Genomic DNA, 9,596 nt, shown 5'->3' with positions numbered 1-9,596 from the left:
CACAGGGCTTGATACTTAAATCTTCCTGCAAATTTTGCATACAACTATTGTGAGAAACTACAGATTGAGATATTGTTTATTAAGATATATGTAAAGGTTAGACAATTGTGAGAAACTACAGATTGGGATAGTGTTTATTAAGATATATGTAAAGGTTAGACAATTGTGAGAAACTACAGATTGGGATAGTGTTTATTAAGATATATGTAAAGGTTAGACAATTGTGAGAAACTACAGAGTGGGACATTGTTTATTAAGATATATGTAAAAGTTAGACAACTGTGAGAAAAAAATACAGACTGAGGTATTCAGATAAAGTTAGACCACGGAGGTATGCAAACACCAAACGGACACAGCTGATACTAGATAAGATAACAAGCACTTCAACCGGAGACTGAAGATAAAGACCACAACAACCATTCACACTAGGGGACTGCTTAAACAAACACAAGATAACGACAGGAATTGACTTGCAAATTCCAGGGAGACAAAAGAAGAAATAGGAATAAAAGGAGACAGTTGGAGTGAAATCGGCGGAGCAGCCAAAGCTTCGGATTTTTGGAAATTTTTGGATTTGCTTCCCCAGCGCTGTTACCTTTGTTCATATCCTACTTGCTGTAAATTAATAAAATTCTTAATTGGATTATGTTCCGTTGTGGCGCAAATTTATAACAATTTCTGGTGCCGTGACTCGGATAAGGAAGGGTGGGCTTTTGATCCTCCGGGGAAAGGCGCCCCGCGATATTTTCGCGGCCCCGTGATCAACAGCTTTCCTCAAAACCTTACCGACGAACCTAAAATCTAGGATAAGGAACAAAGGAAAAAAACCGGTAAAATCCCATAAAAATTCTGTGCACGGGAGTCCAGACGAAGACGCAGGACGCGTAAGTATATTGCGAAATTATTCGCAGAGCGAAACTGTTCGCGGCGAAATTGTTCGCGGGTTTGCCGTTCGGGCGGGATTGGGTTTCCTGGAATATAACGGCTGAGAGGTTCGATATACTGAACCAAGCAAGTGTGGACTCTTAAGTACTGCGTTTTCCATCTCCCGCGAGGGACTGGGCCAGGAACAAGAGGAGCGAGTGAGTGTGTGTTTGTGGATATTCCAGAAGATGGGGGCGAAGGGCAGCAAGCCTTCGGCTCCCATGGGGGGGGTACCCTCTGTACCTAAGAATACCCCTCTGGCATATATCTTAGATAATTGGAAGTATTTCCCTGGAACCCTAGGGAAAGATAAGCAAAAAATGATAGAATATTGTACTAAGATATGGGGAGGGAAGAAGATTTCTAAGAATGTTATTTGGCCAGTCTATGGGTCAGAAGAAGATTGGGTAAGACAGCAATTAAACCTCTGGGTTAATAATAAAAAATCTTTTAACCCAGAGGAGAGTCTGTATGCGGAAGTGTGGCTAGAAAAGCCGGGGGCTAGACTTTATTCATTAAAAGAAACAAAAACTAAGCCCCAGAAAAAGAAGGAAGAGTTAGACGATATCCTTCTAACCCTCCCTCCTTACATTCCTCCTCCTGTTCCCGCAGCCCCTCCAGAGATCCCCAGAGCGCCCACTCCCCCACCAGAATCAGAAGGGTCCCCACCCCCTCCTAGACGTGTAACTAGAAGTCAAAGAGGGGCAGCTCAGATGTACCCCCTAAGGGAAGTACCTATGGGTGGACCTCAACCTGTGGTTGGATATATTTCTGTACCCTTAAATTCTGCCGACCTACGAGATTTTAAAAGAACCGAGATGGGAAACTTAATTGAGGACCCATTCGGAGTAGCAGAAAGATTAGATCAATTTTTGGGACCAAACCTTTATACTTGGGATGAGTTGCAATCTATCCTTGGTCAATTATTTACTACCGAGGAAAGAGATATGATTAGACGAGCAGGAATGAGACTGTGGGATGCTCAGCATGCCCAGGGACCTCGAGCAGATATTAAATGGCCACTCCAAAGACCTAATTGGAATAATCAGGATCCGGCTCATAGAACTCATATGCAGGACCTGAGAACTATAATAATTCAGGGAATTAGGGAAGCAGTACCCCGTGGGCAGAATATCAATAAAGCATTTAATGAAATGCAAAAGAAAGATGAGAGCCCTACTGAATGGCTGGAACGGCTGAGGAAAGCCCTTCAGCTGTACTCTGGAGTAAACCCAAACGATTCTGTAGGACAAGCGCTCCTCAAAACTCAGTTTGTGGCAAAATCATGGGAAGATATCAGAAAGAAGATTGAAAAGTTAGAAAACTGGCAGAATAGAGGGTTGGATGAATTAGTGAGGGAAGCTCAGAAAGTCTACGTAAGGCGGGAAGAAGAGAGCAGCAAGCGACAAGTAAGAATGATGGTAGCAGCGGTCAGAGAGGACCGCAAAGGGCGAACTGGTGAACATAGATCTGCTAGGATGAAACAAGGAAAAGTAGTAATAGAAAAGGAACAGAGATCTTGTTTTTACTGTGGAAAGAAGGGACATATAAAGAAGAATTGCAGAGAAAGGATCAGGGATGAGGAAAATTTGAAAACGGAATAGGAAAGTCAGGGGCTCTATATTTTAGGGGACCGGAGCCACCGTGAGCCCTTGATAAAATTAAAAATAGGTCCCCAGAGACAAGAGTTCACCTTTTTGGTAGACACTGGGGCTGAGAAATCAACTATTAAGCAAATACCTGAGGGATATGAAGTTTCCCCTGAAAAGGTACAAGTTATTGGGGCAAAAGGGGAACCCTTTAAGGTGAGAAAAATTAAAAATGTGATATTCGAAACTGAAAATAAATTTGGAGTGGGTGAACTCTTGCTCGTCCCTGAAGCAGAATTTAATCTGTTAGGACGAGATTTAATTGTTGAACTGCAATTAGAAATTAAAGTAAAAAATCAAGAATTGGCAGTATCCGCTTATCCTTTGACTGTGGATGATCAAAAACAAATTAACCCCAATGTTTGGTACTCTCCGGACACAATTGGTAGACTGGAAATGCCGCCAATTAAAATCCAAATTTCCGAACCCCACGTACCTGTGAGGGTAAGGCAATATCCCATATCCTTAGAAGGACGGAGAGGATTGAAGCCAGAAATTGATCGATTGTTAGCACAAGGAATCTTAGAGCCTTGTATGTCACCCTTTAACACCCCCATTTTGCCTGTAAAAAAACCTAATGGGAAATATCGGCTCGTACATGATCTAAGGGAAATAAACAAAAGAACTGTCACCCGGTTCCCTGTAGTAGCAAATCCATATACATTGCTAAGCAAACTAGGACCACATAATTCCTGGTATAGTGTGATTGATTTAAAGGATGCCTTTTGGGCCTGTCCGCTGGCAGAAGAATGCCGTAATTACTTTGCTTTTGAATGGGAAGACATAGAGACGGGCCGGAGACAGCAATTAAGATGGACCGTGCTCCCCCAAGGGTTCACTGAATCCCCTAATCTGTTTGGACAGGCCCTAGAAGAACTCTTAACAGAATATCAGGTACAAACGGGGAATGTGCTGTTACAATATGTAGATGATCTGCTCATAGCGGGGAATAATAAGGAGAATGTAAAGAAAGAAACCATTCGACTTCTAAACTTTCTTGCACAAAAGGGACTACGGGTATCACAAGAAAAGTTACAATTTGTGGAGGAAAAAGTGAAATATCTGGGACATTATCTGTTTAACGGCCAGAAAATATTAGACCCAGAGCGCATTAAAGGAATTCTGGAATTACCTATGCCTGTCACTAAGAGACAAATTAGGCAGGTATTAGGACTATTTGGGTATTGTAGGCAATGGATAGAGAACTACAGCTCTAAAGTTAAATTCTTATATGAACAATTGCCTAAAGGAAAAATACCCAAGTGGACTCCTCAGGATCAAGAGCAGTTTGCCAGCCTCAAAAGGGAGCTAAGTCAAGCACCAGTTTTAAGCCTCCCAGATTTAAAAAGGCCCTTCCATTTATTTGTTAACATACACGAAGGAACGGCATTCGGAGTGTTAACTCAGGAATGGGCCGGACAAAGGAAACCGGTGGCATACCTATCAAAGCTGTTAGACCCTGTAAGCAGCCAAGCTGTTTACAAATCATTGTTGCCGCTGCTCTGTTACTTGAAGAAACAAATCGCATTACTTTTAATGGAGAAGTTATCTTATATGCGCCTCATAACATCAGGGGAGTGCTGCAACAAAAGGCAGAGAAATGGCTTACAGATAGCCGATTACTAAAGTATGAGGGAATACTTATAGAATCCCCTAAACTATCTTTAAAAACTATTGGAGCAGTTAACCCCGCTGAATTTTTGTACCCAGGAGAAGGTAATGAACTATTGCACAATTGTTTTCAAACAATTGAACAACAAACACGCATTAGGTCAGACTTAGAAGAAGAAGAACTACAAAGTGGAGAAGTATTATTTATAGATGGGTCATCACGAATAGTGGAAGGTAAACGATTGTCTGGATATGCCATCGTTAAGTGGGAAAAAGGAGAATTTAAGATAAGGGAATCAGGCCCCCTGAGTGCCAGCTGGTCAGCACAAGCTTGTGAGCTATATGCATTGTGGAAAGCATTAGTGTCGCTGAAGGGAAAGGATGGAACTATATATACAGACTCACGTTATGCGTTTGGAGTAGTACACACTTTTGGGAAAATATGGGAGGAAAGAGGATTCATTAACTCACAGGGAAAAGAGCTGGTACACCAGGAATTAATTCGTCGAGTTCTGGGGGCATTGAAAATGCCAAATAAAATAGCAGTTGTACATATAAAGGGACACCAGCGAGGTACAAGTTATCAGGTTAGGGGAAATAATGCAGCTGATACAGAAGCAAAACGAGTGGCAGGCAATTATAATATAATTCTGACTATGCAACAAGCACCAGTTAGTAAAAATTTGAGTTTTGAGTCTGCAGAAAAAGAAAAACTAGAACAAATGGGAGCTAAAGAACAGGATGGGAAATACATATTGCCAGATGGGAGAGAAGTCTTGCCGAAGGGCATAGCAATTGAAATATTTTCAAAAATACACAGCAAAACACACTGGGGAACTCAGGCATTAGTTGATCATTTCAATCGACAGTATGCCTGTATAGGTGTATATAATATAGCAAAGACAGTCACGGCAGCCTGCGAGACCTGTCAAAAGGTTAATCGAAAAAACATAAAACAGAGACCTCTTGGGGGACGTTCCCCAGCATACAGACCTTTCTCACATATACAAGTAGATTTTACTGAACTACCTAGGGTAGGGCGTTACAAATATTTATTAGTAATGGTGGATCACTTAACACATTATGTCGAGGCTTTTCCTACCTCCAGGGCAACCGCTAACCAAGTCACTAAAGTGTTACTTGAACATGTTATACCTCGATATGGAGTACCTGAAGTAATTGACTCGGACAGAGGAACGCATTTTGTGTCAAAAATTGTTAAAGATCTAACAGAAAGCTTGGGTATCAAGTGGGAATACCATACACCATGGCATCCACAAAGTTCAGGAAAAGTTGAAAGGATGAATGGAGAAATTAAAACTATTTTGACTAAACTAATGATAGAAACCAAATTATCATGGATTAAATGCCTACCTATGGCACTATTAATTCTCAGAACCAGACCCCGAGCAGATGTAGGAATATCAGCGTTTGAAATGGTGTATGGAATGTCCTACAGAATTGAAAGCCCACAAACAAATGTTTTAATTAGAGACCGTGTGATTAATGAATATGTTTCACAATTAGCAGAACATCGTAACCAGCTTTGGGAACATGGACTGATTGTGCAACGACCCCCGTTGGACTTAAAAATACACAAAGTTAAACCTGGGGATTGGATATTGATTAAAGTGTGGAAGGAAGAAACCCTAAAACCCAATTGGGAGGGACCTTATCTCGTTTTGTTGACAACAGAAACAGCTGTCCGGACTGCTGAGCGTGGATGGACTCATGCCAGCCGCATTAAAGGCCCAGTGACGAGACCCCACTGGAAAGTAATCAGTACTCCAGGTGACACCAAGATAACTCTAAAAAGATAACGAAATGATAAAGACTTTATTTGATTTTTTTGCTGCATTACCTTTTGGTATAAAGTGTGTATTGCTGTTTATATTTGCTATAGTTATTTCCTTTTTTATCTATTATATATGGAAGCGTACAACGTGTGCTGAAGGAAATTGTTAAGCATATGTAGTCACACAATAGTGAATATGAAAGATATGCTGATGTAAATAATGTATGTACTCTAGTTATACGAATTAGTTGTAATGATTTAAACTACAATTGTTTTCCATTTGCTTGTTTTAGGCATAAGGTATGCCGGGATAAATGGTGGACACGCTGTGAATGTGGATACCCTCAATATTATTATTACCATTCCAATGAACCTGTCCTCTTTGTGGCTGAAATCTTGGTTATAAAGTGTAGAAGGGAAGTACTAACTGTGTCTTGCTTTGCCCCATTAGTTCAAGCTGCAAAGTGGGAAGCCTATGTAAACAGGCAGAAATCCCGAAACAGCTGTTCTCCTGAAGAATTCCCTTGCTGCCGAGAAGATGATGCACCCCGTGACTCGGAGCAGCCGAGTCGACGGGCGAGGCAGAAGAGGAACAGACTGTGGAGAAAAAAATCAGAACAATGGGACGCAAAAGCAGGAACAACAGAGCTTCCCCGGGATTGGTAAAAATTTACATAAATTGGTAAAATTGACAGACACCCTTTTTCCTGGTATACCGTTAGTCTTCATATTGATAATAACCCTGGCAGAAGGGGGAAACCCACATGAACCATTCAAGTGGGAACTAATATCTTGGGAAGGAACGAGAACAATAGCCACTTTTAGCGACATAGGTCCACCAGAGTTCATAGTAAAACTTTGTGATTTAGTACCAATACATTGTGGAAAGGGACCTCCATTTTATATATGCCCGGCTTCTGGACCGTCTTACTGTAATTATCCCGGACATTATTATTGTGGCTATTGGGGATGTGAAACAATAGCCTCGGGCTGGTCAGTAAAGGCCCCTGATAAATATATAAAAGCAACCTGGACTCCTAATGGATGTGTACCTGAACAAACAGGTGTAGATCTTACAGGTCTGCGGGACATGGGTTATGTGGCTTCACGAGACAGGGAAGTCTGTACCCGCATCAAATTTCAAGTAATACAGCCCTTAGGAGACAAGTGGTTAGTAGGACTAACATGGGGAATACGTGTCTATGGAGGAATTCCTAAAGACGGGGGAGGGCATTTTCTCATAAGAAAAGTTAAAATACCACATGATCCACTCCCTGTTGGGCCGAATAAAGTATTGAATTCACCCATTTCCCCGACGAAAAAGATAGTCCCCGCAAGTGTTACAACCACTTGTCCAAACCCCTTATCGATAACAAATAGAACAGCTAATGACGTGGTGACTGGTAGGGATTCAGGTGTGCTGAAACCCAAAGACCCTTTATGGGATTTAATGCAAGCCTCTTATCGTGCCCTTAATGAAAGCAAACCAAATTTAACTAAGGAATGCTGGTTATGTTATAATGTTAGACCACCATATTTTGAGGCGATTGGAAAATCAGATAAGATTCAATGGTCTAGAGGTTCAAACCCACGAGAATGCCCATGGAATGACCAAAAAAACCATACGCAGGGAATTACTATTCAATTAGTAACAGGTCAAGGAAAATGTATTGGTACAGTGCCCAAAAATTATCAGCCTTTGTGCAACCAAACGACAATAATCACTACAAAAACCATAAATAAACACAAGAATAGAAAAGACAAATGGGCTATCCCGACACCAGGAGCTAAATGGGTTTGTTCAGACATCGGAGTAACGCCTTGCCTATCCCTAAATCTGTTTGATCAATCTCAGTTCTGCGTACAGGTGATAATTGTTCCTCGTCTAATCTATCACACTTCTGAGGAAGTGTTACGCCACTTTGAAGGAGACCTGAATATACAAAAACGAGAACCAATTACAGTGGTAACCTTAGCTACACTGCTAATAGCGGGGGGAGTCGGAGCAGGTACAGGCATAGCCTCCCTAGTAAAAAGTCAGGAATTACAAAGTTTACAGACGGCTGTAGATGAAGATTTAGCAAAAATAGAACAATCTATCCAAAATTTAGCCACTTCAGTAAAGTCTTTATCGGAAGTAGTGCTGCAAAATAGAAGAGGGTTAGATTTATTATTCCTAAAAGAAGGGGGGTTATGCGTAGCGATAAATGAAGAATGCTGCTCTTTTGCTGACCATACGGGAGTAGTTCAGGACACTATGTCTGAACTTCGAAAAAGGTTAAATCAACGTAGAAAGGATCGGGAGGCGGGTAGGACATGGTATGAAAATTGGTTTAATGTTTCACCTTGGCTAACCACCTTGCTGTCTGCCTTAGCAGGACCGCTTATTATATTGATTCTGGGACTTATATTCGGGCCTTGTATATTACGCTGTATAGTACACGATATTAAAAAACGATTTGACATAGCTAAACTGCTAATTTTAACTACGAGGTCGGGGGAAAAATATAAAAATGTATCTATTAATGAGAAGGAAGATTGTTGCGAATGTGTTATACCACGAGGGGGCTACGCCTATTGTAATTGTGAAGTATTACCATGTGAGTGTAATGATAAATGTTGGGATTGTGGAAAAAGGTTTATTTACAGTGCCGAGAATGAAAGCAACGTCTAATAAACAATAATAGTATAAAGAGAAGAAGGGGGGAAATTGTGAGAAACTACAGATTGAGATATTGTTTATTAAGATATACGTAAAGGTTAGACAATTGTGAGAAACTACAGATTGGGATAGTGTTTATTAAGATATATGTAAAGGTTAGACAATTGTGAGAAACTACAGATTGGGATAGTGTTTATTAAGATATATGTAAAGGTTAGACAATTGTGAGAAACTACAGAGTGGGACATTGTTTATTAAGATATATGTAAAAGTTAGACAACTGTGAGAAAAAAATACAGACTGAGGTATTCAGATAAAGTTAGACCACGGAGGTATGCAAACACCAAACGGACACAGCTGATACTAGATAAGATAACAAGCACTTCAACCGGAGACTGAAGATAAAGACCACAACAACCATTCACACTAGGGGACTGCTTAAACAAACACAAGATAACGACAGGAATTGACTTGCAAATTCCAGGGAGACAAAAGAAGAAATAGGAATAAAAGGAGACAGTTGGAGTGAAATCGGCGGAGCAGCCAAAGCTTCGGATTTTTGGAAGTTTTTGGATTTGCTTCCCCAGCGCTGTTACCTTTGTTCATATCCTACTTGCTGTAAATTAATAAAAATCTTAATTGGATTATGTTCCGTTGTGGCGCAAATTTATAACAACTATTGTTCTGGATTCCCAAAAGATCAACGGTGTCTGAGTTTATTAGTAAATAAAAGAGATGAAAAAGAATATTTAGTTGTTCATTGGCTATTCTGAGCACTGATGATTTTGGGATCTGAAGGGAGATGCAGTATGTGACCATGTTACTGAAAAAATATATAAATATGCATATAAAAATGTGGAAATCAGAACCACAGCATAAAAAACAAAAGGTCAAATCAATTCTGACATTTCCTAATTTTGAAAGTAAAGAATCTGAGCTACAGGTTTGCTAAAAT

At 40.5% G+C, this 9,596-nt stretch overlaps 1 long non-coding RNA gene across 1 annotated transcript; it reads left to right on the top strand.

The window, feature by feature from the left end:
• The first annotated feature begins 556 nt into the window (after positions 1 to 556).
• On the top strand, positions 557 to 8,493 carry LOC121468094 (uncharacterized). The gene is made up of 2 exons (XR_012053056.1): positions 557 to 884; positions 5,712 to 8,493. It is a non-coding gene; the product is annotated as an uncharacterized lncRNA (long non-coding RNA).
• Positions 8,494 to 9,596: the final 1,103 nt, after the last annotated feature.

This window comes from Taeniopygia guttata, chromosome Z (genome assembly GCF_048771995.1).
Source record: "Taeniopygia guttata chromosome Z, bTaeGut7.mat, whole genome shotgun sequence".
NCBI classification, from domain to species: Eukaryota; Metazoa; Chordata; class Aves; order Passeriformes; family Estrildidae; genus Taeniopygia; species Taeniopygia guttata.
The sequence above is the reverse complement of the archived record's forward strand: the minus strand, read 5'-3'. Positions and strand labels throughout refer to the sequence as shown.